The following is a 16,669-nucleotide window of genomic DNA, read 5'->3' on the forward strand; positions in this document are numbered from 1 at the left end:
GGCACCTGAAACCCATTACAACTGAAAGATCATAAGATATACATTAAAGTGCAACAAATGCACAAGACAACAACCAAGAAAAGGACAATTGATGAGCAAAAAAGCCACCAAACTAGAGAGAACTAATAACAAACAAGACCAACAGAGAAAGAGCCCAAGTTAGGTTAAGTTCTAAAGCATCTCAGCGGCTTCTAGCTCCATTTGTTCTATATTATCAGTCGCTCACTTGATATCATCAATTTCCTTTCTTTGGCTTTGCATATTTCTAGTGCTCACACAAGTTCTTCTACCAAGCCTTGTCTCCTTATCATTAGGGGTATCTTTCTTCAAATCAATGATATCCGTAGAGGCCTTATCCCCATGGTCATTCACAAGATTACCAATAAGAGCCTTCATACCAGTAGAGGCGGTTTGAAGGATGTTATGACTTTGCTCCCCAATATTCATGAGTGTGTTCTCAACTCTTTCGAGTTCTTTTGAATAGCCCCTGCTCTGTTCTCAAAGATTTGGAAGCTATTCCAATAAGCATTAATGATCTCCTCACCATTACTAATAGCTTTGATAAGATCACTGAGATATTCAGAGAGGGAGTTAAATTTACCTAGGCCAATAGCTTCTAAGGTCTCAATTTTTCAGGCTTCATGGGCTTGCTTGTTTTTTATGCCAATAATTTCCTTTTGCAGGTAGAGGAACACCTTGTTGAAGTTATCCGTGCCATTTTTGATACAAAGGTCGATATCCAGATGATGTCCTTCCTAGGCCTTGTCTCTAGTAGGCTCTAAATTCACCTCAAGAGTCACCTCCCTAACATGAAAGCTCTGAGCTTCTCTCATAGCCATGTCTAGAACCTTATCCTTAGAACCAGTCATGAGAGGCAACCGATTGTTGGTTCCCACATCCTTATTTTTTGGAGTTTTCCTTTTCTTCTTTTGGCTCAAGAGGATTTGGACCTCCTCACTTTTAGTATCCATGTTGTCATCAGTCTCATTTTCCTCCTCATACTAGCTATCATCATCCTCCCCCCTCTACTTCCTTTTTGCTGACCCTTTGTTCTATAGCTCATGCCCTCATTTTCTGCTTCTCTTGCTTGGCCCATTAGTTTGGTAGTCATCCTTTGCCTCATCTTCCATGTCATAGCCATCACCATCCTCATCATTAGAGTTGTCCAGATCCTCTTCCGACTCAGAAACCTCATCAATGTTCAGATGGATATTAGTATTATTGATGTGATTATACAAAATCACCATCAGACCTTCATGCTTTGTTGGATTGGTATTGGGGTTGGAAATTGCATCTTTTAACCTAGCATTTAGGGTGCATAAAAGATAATATTGAATGAAAATTTTCTCTCTATACCAAAAATGATTAAGAATGACATAATGATAGTTGTAAACCCTAGTAAATATACCATCTAAAGTGATAAATTTCATAATAGAAAGAAAAACCCTTTGCCAAATTCACTTAGTTACCTTTGGCGAGTAGTAAGTATGGCTACCCTTCACCAATCTAGCTTTCTCCTCCTCATCCATAGGAAATTTCTTCACAGCCGCATTTGAAATCTTCCTATCCCTATAGAACTTGATGCCATCCATTGAAAGACCCATAGACTCAACGATCATAGTTTCAGTCACCTTGAGCTTCCTGTTGTCAATGGTCAATGTACCTTTATTCCAACCCTTTTTAAAAAATCTTGTAATTTCAAGCTATTTCTCTTGTATTCTCTCCATGAAATCAGTCATCTTGGCATCTTGAAGTACCGCCCAGACTTGAGGACAGTTCCTCTATTTATCAATATTGGTAGCCATCATTCTCTTGTGATTTCCACCCTTATTGTTATTGATATTTGTCAATTGTGATTTCCTACAAATACCTTTGCTATGAACTTTCTGTGAGAAACCACTAAAAGCCTATAGAAATTTCTATTGCTTTTGCTTGATAGGGGAAAAATCACCCATAAAGCATATGAAGTGATCCTATAATTATTAATGTACCACCTTCTTAGCTACATACAAAAACCAACTCCTACTGCCATGACCTCCCCTATAATCTCGGGAAATAATTTCAAATCCATCATTGCTATTCCAGATCTTGATTTTCTCACTCTGTACTACGTTATTGGCAGCCCAATGAGCACACCTATTGGCTTCTCTATAATCATGGGAAATGTGGCACTTATCAAACCCCTCAAGCAACTCCCTAGCAGAATCAATGATGTTTTTAATCATCCACAAGGGTTGGTGTTTACCAAGGAGGCAATTAATAATGTTTTTTGAGTCACCATATAACCATAATACTTTGACACCCAAATTATAAGATAATTTAATAGTTTGGACGGTGCAAATATCTTCAGCCAAATGATTAGTCTGAATGCCCAAGGGAAATACAACCACTTCAATACTAAAGCCAACACCATTCTGGATAAGTCCATCACAACCACCAGACCTTGGGTTACCTTTAGTAGCCACACTTATTGCCTCCAAGTGGAAACCTAATCCTTTATGTGTTTACCCATGGGCTCATGATGAATCATAATATTAAAGTGACACTTGGATAATGAGGTAATTGAGGATAAATATATTTACTTTTAAGTTACATGATATTATGGACTAACTATTGATCATGTCCCAGGTTGTGTGGGACCGATGTTACTTATATTTTAAGTGGTAGAAACCATTTGTATGGTATGCTATTACTACTATGTGGTTAGTGAATCACCATTATGATTTTTTGGATTGTGATCACGTGGTTTGAGAAATACCATTATATATTTATGAGTTCTATGTGGTGTAGGACCACCATTTCCCATCCTCCCCCTTTAGTGACTCGATTGAAGTCACAAAGTGATCATATTGTAAAATATTAATGATATTTTGACTTATATTCTTTCTATGATTGATGTAGCGAGTAGATTTGAATTTATTCAAGTTATTGACTAAATTCATTTTGGAATTCTCCTTACTACCTCAAGTTCTAATTATTGTGATATTTCATTTAAATTTTTTTAATTGTTTAATGGCCATGATTAAAATTTCATCTTCATTTATGTATTTTCATTAATTGATTCTATTTTTGTTTAAACAAAGTTTCTTTTTTTGAAGCTTTATCCAATGTTTTTATCGGTATGGGTGTATTGATGTGAAATATAGAAACTATCATAATCATGAGGATCCATGGAAGGTTGTATGGGGGGGAGTAGATGGCATGTAGAATATTTATGTAGGGTAAATGAGACTAGAATGGGATGGTTACAGATTATGTCCACTAGATCTATGTGATATTTCATGCACATGTTCCTTGGGGAGGACTTGATGGTAGCTATTAATGTGATACTTAATCTTAGAAGAGAATTTGAGAATCAAATATTATTATATCTCTTGTTGTTGACATTATGGATTAATTGATTATGTGTTGCATTGATGTTTTATCATTGATGTTAACACTAGTTGTTATGATTGGTTACCGACAGACAAGTTTTGGTTACTGATAGAATATCTAGTGTTAGTGTCAGAAGAGACTATCTGTTGGAAACTTTCAGCATGTTTGGATCAGTAAAGTATATTTGATTTCATGTGTTATATGCTCCATGAGCATGTTTTATTCAGCTAGTATTGGCTTGGTAATCAGATTCTATCATACACTCTAGTAAACCCTTACTGACACTGGTTTAAGGCTTTACAGGAAGAGCTTTCATTGAGGAATCATGACAAGATGCACAATTGGTGTTGGTCCATCTTCTTCGAGGATTTTAGGATGTTGAAGATTCTCTTTGATCACGTTTCAACTGATTGAAGACATTGCTTTGGCGTGGTGGACCTAGAATAGGTTCGATACCTATCTAGGTTATGGACCGGTATCAAACTAACTTGTACTCCATACATTATTGGGATGCTTCCAGATGATTTATGGATTTTTTATTATTATTTTAGTCTTAAGATGACATGGCATATCATTGTAATATGGAATTATGTAATGATCTTATTGTACTATATTTAGCTAGCCAACCTAATTGGCTTCAGTCTTAGGGTTTATGTAAATAAGAAGTAGAAACTCTTTAAAGTATCATAGTTATTGAAAAGGTCATGGTCAAGGAATGTAATGTGTGAATATTTTAATATCATTCAGGAAGAGGAGTTGATCGATCATTGGTGATTCAATTGGATTCATAAGAGCATTTAGTCCTCTGACATTGAGCTTAACTGGGACTATAATCAGGCATGGTAGATGCTATTTCTAGCAGTTCACTCTATTGGATTTTGTCCATTTATCTTGAGATGGTTTGAGCCTCTTTGTAGTCAATGAGAGTCTTTGGTAATGAGAAGTACGCTCTAGGCAATGTTCCTTCTTGTAAGTGCAGGCCCCTCATTGTAACACATAATTTCTACAGAAGTATCATCTGACTATGGGTAGGCCTCCCACCATGGTTTTTCCATTTTTGGGTTTTCCACATACAAATCATGGTGTTATGTGGTATGGTTGCTTTACATTTATTATTTATTTAATTTTTAAGTTATATTATTTACTGGTATTTATTCCTACTGGCATGTATCTACGGTTTACCAATACTTGATTTATTTAAGGTTTTATTGTGGATTAAAAGTTATAATCTATTAACAACTGATTCACCCCCCCTCTCATTTGTTCACTGGTTATCCTAACAATTGGTATCAAAGCTTTGGTCCTCTTTTGCAGAAGCTTAACCACTTGAGGTAGATCCTATGGCAACTAATCCACTGGCTATTATTTTTAGAAGAGAAATCCCTAAGCTTGATAAAAAAAAATTATGGGATATGGAAAATTCGAATAGAGACTCATCTTAGATGTCTTCACAAGGATATTTGGGAAATCAGTGAGAAAGGATACACACCTTATGATCTGGCATCTGTCAATCCTACTCCTGGAGACTTGGATAAGGATATTGAAAATGATTGCAGAGCTAGAGAAGCCCTCTTGTGTGCACTTACTAGTCAATAGATTATGGGATTGACTTACAAATCATCGGCTAAGATTATGTGAGACAAATTGAAAACTCTGAACGAAGGTGGCCCTACTATCAAAATTGCTAAACTTGATGGTTATCAGCTAAGATATGAAAACTTGAAGGTGGAAGATAATAAAAGAATTGTTGTATTTATGAAAAAAGTAAATGAGATTGTTATGGGAATTCAATGTTGTGGAGGGTTTCTAAGTGAAGATGAAATAGTTTCCAAAGTCTTGAGATCCCTTCCACCAAATTACAACATGAATACAACTATAATTAATGAGTTAAGGACAATGGAAAACACTTAAGTTAACAGAGACATTTTGATTGGGAAATTATCTTCTTTTGAGCTTGAAGAATTTGGATCTCCTAGAGCTATAGAGTCTAAACCTTATTTTCATGCATCATCATCAACATCTACTAGAAATAGTGATTGGAAATCCCTATATGCAAAGGAATTGGAAGTCATGAGGAAAGAAGATTAGGAACTCGAGCAACTTGAAGCCTTATTTTCTAGAAGAGTACCTAAAGGACCAACCGGAAGTAAGTATGATGGAAAAGTACATTTTAAATGTTTTGCATGTAATAAGATTGGTCATTTTGCATCTAGATGTCTTGAAAGGAATGCAAGGTTTGAAGAAAGAGTTAAGAAATATTTTAAGCCTAAATAGAACAGATATAGATTGAAGAAAACCAAACAATGCAACATAGCAGACGAGGAAGGAGTAACTAATGACTCTGGGGATGAACTGATAGAAGACTCTGCTAGTGGATCTAGCAATGGTAAGGAATGGGTGTTCTATGCTTTGAAGGAAGATCAACTGGACTCGACTCTCAAGAATGAAGAGAAGGCTCTGGAAGCTAAAGTTGAAGATAAGGATGAATGGGTGATTGATAGTGGATTCTCACATTATATGACTAGAGATAAAGTGAAATTTTTGTTCCTACAAGAATATAATGGCGATCAAGTCACATTTGGAGATGACAAGCCATGTATGATCAAAGGTAGAGGCATTATTTCTTTGGATGACAAGAATAACACTAATAATATCAATTCTGTAGAGGGTTTGAAGCATAATCTTTTGAGTGTTGGTCAATTGGTTGAAAAGGGTTTTCAACTTCAGTTTAAAGATAGAAAATGTGAAATTATTAACAAGATTGGTTTGAAAATTACAACCGGTATCCAGATATGAAGTAACATCTTTCACTTGAACATTGGTAATAAGATGTGTTTGATTTCTCATAGTGATGAGATTTGGCTATGGCATGAGAGGTTGTAACATGTTAATTTTGATTGTATTGTTAAGATCAATTCAACTAAGGTAGTTAGAGATATACCTAAGGCTATGAAGCCTCATAATCTGGTATGTAAGGAATGTCAATTAGGTAAGAAAGTTAGAAGTTACTTTAAGAGAATACATGATAAATATAATGATGTACTTAATTTGATTCATAATGACTTAAGTGGTCTAACAAGGACTAGAAGGTTTCAAGGTGATAGTTATTTCATGCTGATTATTGATGACTATTCTAGAATGATGTGGGCGACTTTTCTAAGGGAGAAGTCTGAAGTGTTTGAGAAATTCAAGATCTTTCAAGCAAAGGTTGAAATGGAAACTAGATTTAAAAGAAAATGTATAAGATCAGATCACGGTGGTGAGTTCACTTCTCATGAATTTAACAGTTATTGTGACACAAATGGAATCAGGAGACAACTATTTGCACCTAGGACTCCTTAGCAAAATGGAGTAGTTGAAACAAAGAAGAGAACCATTTTTGATGCTGCTAGATCTATGATGATGGTAATGAAGAATGATGAACAACAAATACCTTAACTGGTACTAAGAGGGGGGGTGAATCAGTACATAAAAATACTTCACAACAACTTATCAAGTTAAAACAATGATAACCGCTTCTCTTCATTATTGGACTTAATGATGGAAATATCGATTAAACACAGTAATACTTCAAACAACATAAAATGGTAAAATTAAACACTTCAAATACATTCAATAATTGATAACTACTTCACCCATAAACATATGCATGTGGTGTATCAATAATACCATAACCATTAGCTCTGCATGCATAATCACTCAAACAAAGAATACTAAATCATCACATGAAAAATGTATAACACATGACACAGATTTTTCATGTGGAAACCCAAATGGGGAAAACCATGGTGGGGATGAATACCCACAAGCTTGTTTTGAAATATTTTGAAGCTCGCTTTGTTAGGAGCTTAGTCCGGTTAAAGACTTTTACAATAAGGTTCTTCTAGGCACCGATCCTATTAAAGATCACTCGGTTAAGGGATCGCTATATACCCTATTAAAGGTTGAAACCTTATTAAAGGTTACCTTACTAGAGGATTTAAAGAACTCAATGAACTTGAGTCACCTGGTTAGGGGATTTATAGTAATCTTGTTAAAGCTACCCGAAAAAGGGATTTTCCTTCTATTGAAATGGTTAGAAGACAATAGGTAAAACTCTGATCCGATAACAACACTATATGCTAAGATAGATCCTTTTCAATTCCTCTACTTTGCAATCACAGTCTACAGTTTTTTCTCACTCATCTAGCAAGTATCTCATCACTCGGATATATACACAACTTTTTCCAACACTTACATTAACGAACATCATCGACCTTATAGACAACAATTAGGTCAGTAACGTAAACCCTAAACCCTAAGGATCTTAGGTTTATAATTACAAGTGGTCCAATCCTGACTGTACAAAACATTTAGCATAGAATGAAACAATCTCAAACAAATCACAAGTCATTTTGCATCATCTATTCTTCACTGCACATAGAAATTGGTTAACCCATCAAACTTTCTTCTTAGATCGCTAAGAAGAATGTTCATTCCCAAGGTAGACATTAAATGTAGTTGATCTTCACATGCAAGATCCTCAAGGAAATCCTTCACATGCACAAAACTGACGTGGCATCTTGATCTCATCCTTATCTCTTAGCTAACTCATCACAGAATATCATCGATTGCATCGCACAAGCCAGATTGCTAAACTGAAAACCCTAAAACTGAGACTACCAACCGGTAGTCATACTTAGTGAAACCCCGACAACAGTTCACTACATCTCTTCATACCAGTTCTCCAACTTGATCACCAAAAATAACTTCTTCCAATCTTCATACCGATTAACCTGAACTTATTGACATCAATGACAACATACATTATTATCATATCATCATATGCCAACATACCAGTTCATCAAATGCCAACAATCTCCCCCTTTAGCATTGATGACAATACTCAGTCTAGCATTGCAACTAAAAACATCATAGACAAGTGCAACTATAATATATATCTTCTCCCATATCATATATCTTCATCAATAGATATCTTCTCCCCTATCATCATATATCTTCTCCCCCTTTAACAACAATGCCAAAGTGGAGGCATAAGCTTCCATACTCCACTATGCTACTCCCCCTATGGAGTAGCATCCTTCAACACATCAATCCTGAAAGATTTGTCATTGTAATACCTGGCTGATGTGGAGAAAACATCTTTAGTTTACTTCATGGGGAAAAACTAGTAGTTCACCTCTCAAATAGGTAAATGTAGTCTTCAGTAAGGGCTTAGTTAATATGTCTACTAGCTACTCCTTACTAGAAACATGTTGTAATATGGCCTCTATATTTTGAACCTTCTCTCTTAAGAAATGATACTTGATCTCAATGTGCTTAGTTCTAGCATTCAATATTAGATTCTTGGAAATATTGATTGCACTAGTATTATCACAAAATATACTCACTGAATTAGATATAGGTACTTTGAAATCATCTAATACATCTTTCATGTATATTGCATAATTTAAGTTCATAAATGTTGCCACATATTCTACTTTAGCTATAGACTAAGAAATACAGCTCTATTTTTTTGCTTGTCCAGGAGACTAGTCTTTCACCAAGAAAAAACGCTCCACTGGTTGTGCTCTTTCGATCATCCACATTACCTCCCCAATCTGCATTGGTAAAAACTTTGAGATTAAAATCACCATTGTTTGGATACCACAATCCATAGTCAACAGTCCCTTTTAGGTACCTAAGAATCCTCTTGAATTCTACCAAGTGGGATGCTCTCGGACTTTTCTAAAAATGAGCAACTATACCTACTACATGAGCAATATCTGGTCTATTGTGCACCACATAGTACAACTTATTGATCATTGACCAGTACTCTTTCTCATTCACCAATGCTGAACCATCTTCCCTAGTCAGTTTATAGCCTATCACCATCGATGTACCAGCCAGTTTGCTCTCCTCCATGCCAAAGGTCTCCAATAGTTCTTTGACATACTTGGACTGGGTAATAAAGATACCCTCTTTCATCTATTGAATATGTAAACCAATGAATAACTTTATCTCTCCAATCAGAGACATTTAAAATCTTTCTTCATTTCATCTGCAAATTTATGGCTCATTTCATCATCTCCTTCAAAGATTATGTCATCTACAAATACTTCACAGATTAGAATCTGATCACCTTTAGATTTGAGGTATATGTTACTATCCTCACTTGTTCTCAAAAATCCTATTTTCACAAGATGAGAGTGTAACCATTCATACCATGCCCTTGGTTCTTGTTTCAATCCATACAAGGCCTTGTGTAATCTACACACCATGTTACTATCTTTTTATAAGGCAAACCCATCCGGCTGCTCAATATACACTTCCTCTTCTAGGATTCGATTCAAGAATGTAGAATTTACATCCATTTGGTATACCTAAAATCCCTTGAGTGTTGCAAATGCAAGTAGCATTCAAACACCTTCCAGTCTAGCCACAAGAGCAAATGTTTCTCAATATTCTTCTCCCTCTTCCTGAGCATATCCCTTGCATACAAGTCTTGCCTTGTTCCTCACAACTGTTCCTTCTTCATTTAGCTTATTCCTGGCAACCCATTTGTTACCTATGCCATTTTTATGTTCTGGTCTGGGTACCAAGGACCATGTTGCATTCTTTTCTATCTGGTCTAGCTCTTCTTCCATTTCCTTAACCCAATCTTCATCTGTAAGTGCTTTTCTGGAAGTTTTAGGCTCCAATTCAGAAATCATGCAAGATCTTTCTTTCACCTTTCTTCTTTTGAGTATCCCTACATCTATATCTCCTATGATCTACTTTAAATCATGATGTAATTTCACATATCTAGGAATGACTCTAGCCGGTTTTGCTAGCTTTTCCTCTTCTTCTTCACCTACTCCAGCTTCTACTAGTATAGGAACACTGAGATCTTTTCTTGTTTCTTTCTTAACCATCTCCTAGAAGGCTATGCCCTATTCATCAACCCTCACATTGATACTCTCAACAATTTTATGTGTTCTATTGTTGTAGCACTTGAGAGCTTTACTCTTAGTGGAGTATCCAAGAAATATTTCTTCATCACATTTAGCATCAAAATTTGTTAGATGCTCACCTCTCTTGATGTAACACTTACTACCAAATACTTTAAAATAATTCACAGTGGGAGTCTTCCCAGTCCAATACTTGTAAGGGGTCTTAACTCTACCTTTCTTGATGAGTACTCAGTTCATAGTATAGACTACAGTGCTCACTGCTTCTCTCCAAAAAGTGTGAGCAACCTTTCCTTGGATCAAAATTGTTCTAGCTACTTCAACTATAGTCTTGTTATTCCTTTTTGTTATGCCATTTTGTTGTGGTGTCCTTGGAGCAGACAACTACCTCTTGATACTGCTATCTTCATAGTACTTGTTGAATTCATTAGAAGTGAATTCACCTCCTTGATTAGTTCCGAGGCATTTTATCTTTTGACCACTTTCCTTCTCTACTAATGCTCTAAAGGCTTTGAATTTTCTAAATGCCTCAGACTTGTCTTATAAGAATGTGACCCACATCATTCTTGAGCAGTCATTAATAAGAATCTTGAAATAACTATTTATAGCACCACACAAATCAGTATGCACAAGATCAAGTAAGTTTTCTATTGAAAAAGACTTACCTTTGAAATTTGAGGAAGACATCTTCAAAAGTTGACATTCGCATAAATCATTCTCTAGTTTCTTAAGAAAAGGCAATCCTCTTACTAGCCTTTACAATATTACCAAAGTTGATATGAAAAAGTCTCCTATGCCATATCCAACTATCATCAAACTTCACCATCAAACACCAACTTATCTTGGCATTCAACTAGAACAAGTTACCTCTGGTCTGCTTATGGGTGGCAATAATTTCACCACTCTTTCCAATTATACTGGAGACTCCACCTTCAAACTCCAGGATGAGTCCTTTATCATTTAGCTGAGAAACACTCAACAAGTTATGCTTAAGACCTTCTACCCAGTAGACATCATCTGCACTTCTCTTTCCATTCAGTGAGATGGATCCTTTTCCTTCTACCAAGCAAGGTGCATCATTGCCAAATCTGACAACACCTCCATCATATTCTTCTAGAGACAAAAACTTTCTCTGATCACTAGTCATGTGGTTAGAACAACCACTATTAATAATCCACTCACTAGAGTTGTCAATGTGAGAGACAAGTGCTTTCTTGTTAGATACTTCTTCCTTTACAGCTACAAACACTATATCCTCACTCTCTTCATCCTTAGATTCTTCATTAGTAACACCTTCATCCGCTACAACAAGACAATTTCTTCTATTTCCTCCTTTATACTTTCTAAACCTCTTCAGTTTATCGTTATTATCACTATTAGGACACTTAACAGCTATATGTCCTATCTTATTATAGGAAAAATATTTTAAAGGAAGCTTACCTCTGTATTTTCCATTGCCTTTTGGATGTTTCTTGGCAAGAAGAGCTTCAAACTCCATTATAATCTCTTCATCGTCCATACCTCTTCTTTGCATGGATTCATAACTGGTACTTACTTCATTTCCTTTTTTGGTTAGTGCAAAATTTTTTCTAAAAGGTGACTCAGTCTTCTAAATACTACCATCATATCTATTCAACTCATATGCAATCAACTTTGCAATGATAGAATCTAAGGATACCTTGGTTTTGTCAATAGAACTTAGTTCTTGAATATCAACAACTTTGATTGCATAGACTGGTAACAATGATCTCAAAACTTTACTGACAATAGTGGCATCTTTAATTGTTCCACCAGTGCTCTAGATATCTCCAACAACAGTCTTGATCACTATTCCATATTGTTGAATGGTTTCACCTTCAACCATCCTCATGTCTTCAGATTTTTCTCAAAGGCTCTCTTCCTTAGCTTGCTTGACATGCTCATCACTACCATAAATAGTTTCCAATGTGTCCCATACGTCCTTAGGAGTGTCCTTATCTTATACATCAATGAACTCAATATTAGACAAACTACTAATAAGGGCTTCCATGACTTGCCCATTTTCTTGAATCTCTCTTTTCTAATCATCAGATAAAGTGCCAGTGGGGATTACATAGACATTCTCAACATATGTCTAGTGTTGAGCACCCAAACTCTTGATATAGATCTTCATTATGTCCCTCCATATTTTGAATTTTTCTCTATTGAACTTAGGACCTTCCCTCTTCATCATTAAGGCAGGATCTTTTACCTCAAGCGGTTAAGCTTATATCACCGAGGACCTGGAGTTGCTCTGATACCAATTGATGAATAATGATGAACAAAAAATACCCTAACTGGTACTGAGAGGGGGGATGAATCAATACATACAAAGACTTCACAACAAATTATCAAGTTAAAATAATGATAACTGATTGTCTTCATTGCTGGACTTAACCATGGAAATACCGGTTAAACATAGTAAGACTTTAGACAACATAAACTAGTAAAATTGATTGCTTCAAATACATTCAACACTTGATAACTACTTCACCCATAAACATATGCATGTGGTGTATCAGCAATACCATAACCATTAGCTTTGCATGCATAATCACTCAAACAAATAATACTAAATCATCACATGAAAAATGAATAACTCATGACACACAAATTTTTCACGTGGAAACTCAAATGGGAAAACCCACAATGGGGATTAATACCCACAAGCTTGTTTTGAACTCTTTTGAAGCTTGCTCTGTTAGGATCCTTGTTTGGTTAAAGACTTTTACAATAAGGTTCTACTCGGAACTGATCCTATTAAAGATCACCTAGTTAAGGGATGGCTATATACCCTGTTAAAGGTTGAAACCCTGTTAAAGGTTACCTTGTTAGAGGATTTAAAGAACTCAATGAACTTGAGTCACTTGGTTAGAGGATTTACAGTAAGCCTATTAAAGCTACCTGACAAAGGGATTTTCATTCTATTGAAATGGTTAGAAGACAATAGGTAAAACTCTAATCTGATAACAACACTATATGCTAAGGGAGATCCTTTTCAGTTCCTCTACTCTACAATCACACTATAGTTTTCTCTCATTGGTCAAGAAAGTATCTCATCACTTGGATACATACACAAATTTTCCCAACACTTACAATAACAAACACCATCGACCTTATAGACAACAATTAGGTCAGTAACAAAAACCCTAAACCCTAAGCATCTTAGGTTTACAATTACAAGCGGTCCAATCCTGACCATACAAAACACTTAGTATAGAATGAAACAATCTCAAACAGATCACAAGTCATTCTGTATTGTCCATTCTTCACCACATATAGAAATTAGTAACCCATTATGATTTCTTCTTAGACTGCTAAGAATAATATTCATTCCTAAGATAGACATTAAATGCAGTCCATCTTCACATGCAAGATCCTCAAGGAAATCCTTCATGTGCACAAAACTGACATGGCATCTCAATCTCATCCTTATCTCTTATCTAACTCATCATAGAATATTATCAGTTGTATCGCACAAGATAGATTGCCAAAATGAAAACCCTAAAACTGAGACTACCAACTGGTAGTCACACTTAGTGAAACCCTGACACCAGTTCACTACATTTCTTCATACCGGTTCTCCAACTTGATCATCAAAAACAACTTCTTCCAATATTCACACTGGTTGACCTGAACTTAGTGACATCAATGACAACATACATTATTATGATATCATCATATGCCAACATGTCGGTTCATCAAATGCCAATAGATGGAAGCCAAATTGCCTCATATCTATTGCATAGAAGTAGTGAGTACAATATTCTATACATTCAACAAGGTTTACATCAAAGTTGAAACCGATTAGACCCCTTATGAACTATGGTTTGGACATACACTTATTGTTAAGTATTTCATAATTTTTGGAAGTAAATGCTTTATCAAAAGAGATGATTCAATTGGAAATTTTGATCCTAGATGTGATGAAGGCATATGCTATAAAAAAAGATTGCAAAAAATTATGGAGAGTGCTAATGTGAAAGGGGATCAATAGTAAATAAATCATTTTATGTCATATGGCACATAACCAATAGTATAAATGATCATTACTGAACCGACAATTCCTCAACCGGTACAAGAAGCTGAGATAGTTACATTGGCACAATCAAAAAATTCAACTGTGACTCATGATCAGTGCAGTGAACCTAAAGTACAAAAGACACCTAGGTATGTAAGATTAAATCATTTTGAAGATGAAATTATTGGAGATAGAAACAAGGGAGTTATGACAAGAAGAAAACTAGCAAATGAAGAGGTATGTCTTATTTCTCAAGTTGAACCGGCAACTGTTATTCAAGCTTGTAAGGATAAACATTGGTTAAAGGCTATGGAAGATGAATTAGATCAAATAGAAAAGAATGAAACATGTTCTTTAGTTCCCCAACCCAAAAATAAAAATGTTATTGGAACTAAATGGGATTTTAGGAATAAAATGAATGAGGATGGTCAAGTTGTAAGAAATAAGGCTAGATTGGTTTGTAAAGGATATTCTCAAATGGAAGAAATTGATTATGAGACATTTGCGCTTGTAGCTAGAATTGAATTTGTTAGACTATTTCTTGCCTATGCAGCTTATAAGAACTATAAGGTTTATCAAATGGATGTTAAATGTGCATTCTTGAATGGTAAGCCTGAGTAAGAAGTTTACATTGAGAAACCTGATGGATTTTCACTGACAGATGATAAAGATATGTTTTGTAGATTGAAGAAAGCTTTATATGGTTTGAAACAGGATTGTAGAGCTTGGTATGGAAGGTTGGATAAATATCTTTTGAAGCTTGGTTTTACTAAAGGAAGTTTTGATAGTAATCTATATTATAAGATCATTGATAATGATATTCTAATTTTTGAAGTTTTTGTTGATGATATCATTTTCGGAGGTGAAGATAAATTGTGCATGGAATTGACTAACAACATGAAAAATGAATTTGAAATGTCCATGATTGGTGAGATGAAATTTTTCTTAGGTTTGTAGATTACTCAAACTAAAAAATGCATTTTTATCTGGTGGAGCTTTCTTTCTTGGAAAGAAACTGGTTTCATGGATCAACAAAAAATAGTCGTGCATTTCTTTATCTACTGCAGAGGCTAAGTATGTTGGAGCAACAACTAATTGCACACAAGTCTTGTGGATGAAGAAAATGTTGAAGGATATCAGAGTAAATTATAGTGAACTGGTAGTTATCTACTGTGATAACTCTACAACTATTGACATGTCTAAGAATCTGGTATTTCACTCTAAGACTAAGAATATTTCAAAGTATAACTTTCTGAAGAACAAGGTTGAAGCAAAGGAAGTCAAACTCGTTTATGTGAACACTAAAGAACAGATTACAGACATTTTCACTAAACCGTTGTCTAAGGAATCATTTGAGTATTTGAGAGACAGGTTAGGGGTTTCTACCCCTCTGATAGAGACTTGATTGATGAAGTTTGTCATCAGACCAACATACATTATCAGAGATATTATTCATTCTAGCAGTGATGAGTGGTGCTACTACTCAGGGGGGGTAGTCAACTTCGAGATTCAGAGGTTTATATCATTGCTTTGGTATTTTTGTCAGATTTATGGCATTATGTCAAAGGGGGTGAGATATTCATGATGTGAAAACAAAGTTATATACATTAGGGGAGTAACAGTAAAGAGAAAAATCATTTAGAACCTTATAGGGATATCATTCTTAGGAGAGCTATTTTGGCATTTCTTGGTACTTAGATGTTTTTCACATCTAGTGTTGCCATCAATGCCAAAGGGGGAGATTGTTGGCATATGGATGAACTGATTATGTGTTGCATTGATTTTTTGTCATTGATGTCAACACTAGCTGTTATGATTGGTTACCGATAGACAATTTTTGGTTACCGATAGAAGATCTAGTGTTACCGACAGAAGAGACTATATGTTCGACACTTCCGAAATGTTTGGATTAGTGAAGTATACCTGATTTCATGTGTTATATGTTCCATGAGCATGTTTTGGCTAGTTGGTATTGTCTTGGTAATCATATTCTATCATACACTCTGGTAAACCCTTACCGACACTGGTTTAAGGCTTTACAAGTATAGATTTCATTGAGGAATCATGACAGGATGCACAATTGGTGTTGGTGTAACTTCTTCAAGGATTTCAAGATGCTGAAGATGTTCTTTGATTGTGCTTCAACTGCTTGAAGATATTTCTTTTGCATGGTGGACTTAGAATAGGTCTGGTACATATCTAGGTTATGGATCGATATCATGCTAACGTGTACTCCACACGTTACCAGGAAGCTTCAAGATGATTTATTGATTTGTTATTATTATTTTGGTCTTAAGCTAATATGGCATATCATTGTAATATGGAA

The sequence above is a fragment of the Cryptomeria japonica genome, chromosome 11, assembly GCF_030272615.1.
Source record: "Cryptomeria japonica chromosome 11, Sugi_1.0, whole genome shotgun sequence".
Classification (NCBI taxonomy): domain Eukaryota; kingdom Viridiplantae; phylum Streptophyta; class Pinopsida; order Cupressales; family Cupressaceae; genus Cryptomeria; species Cryptomeria japonica.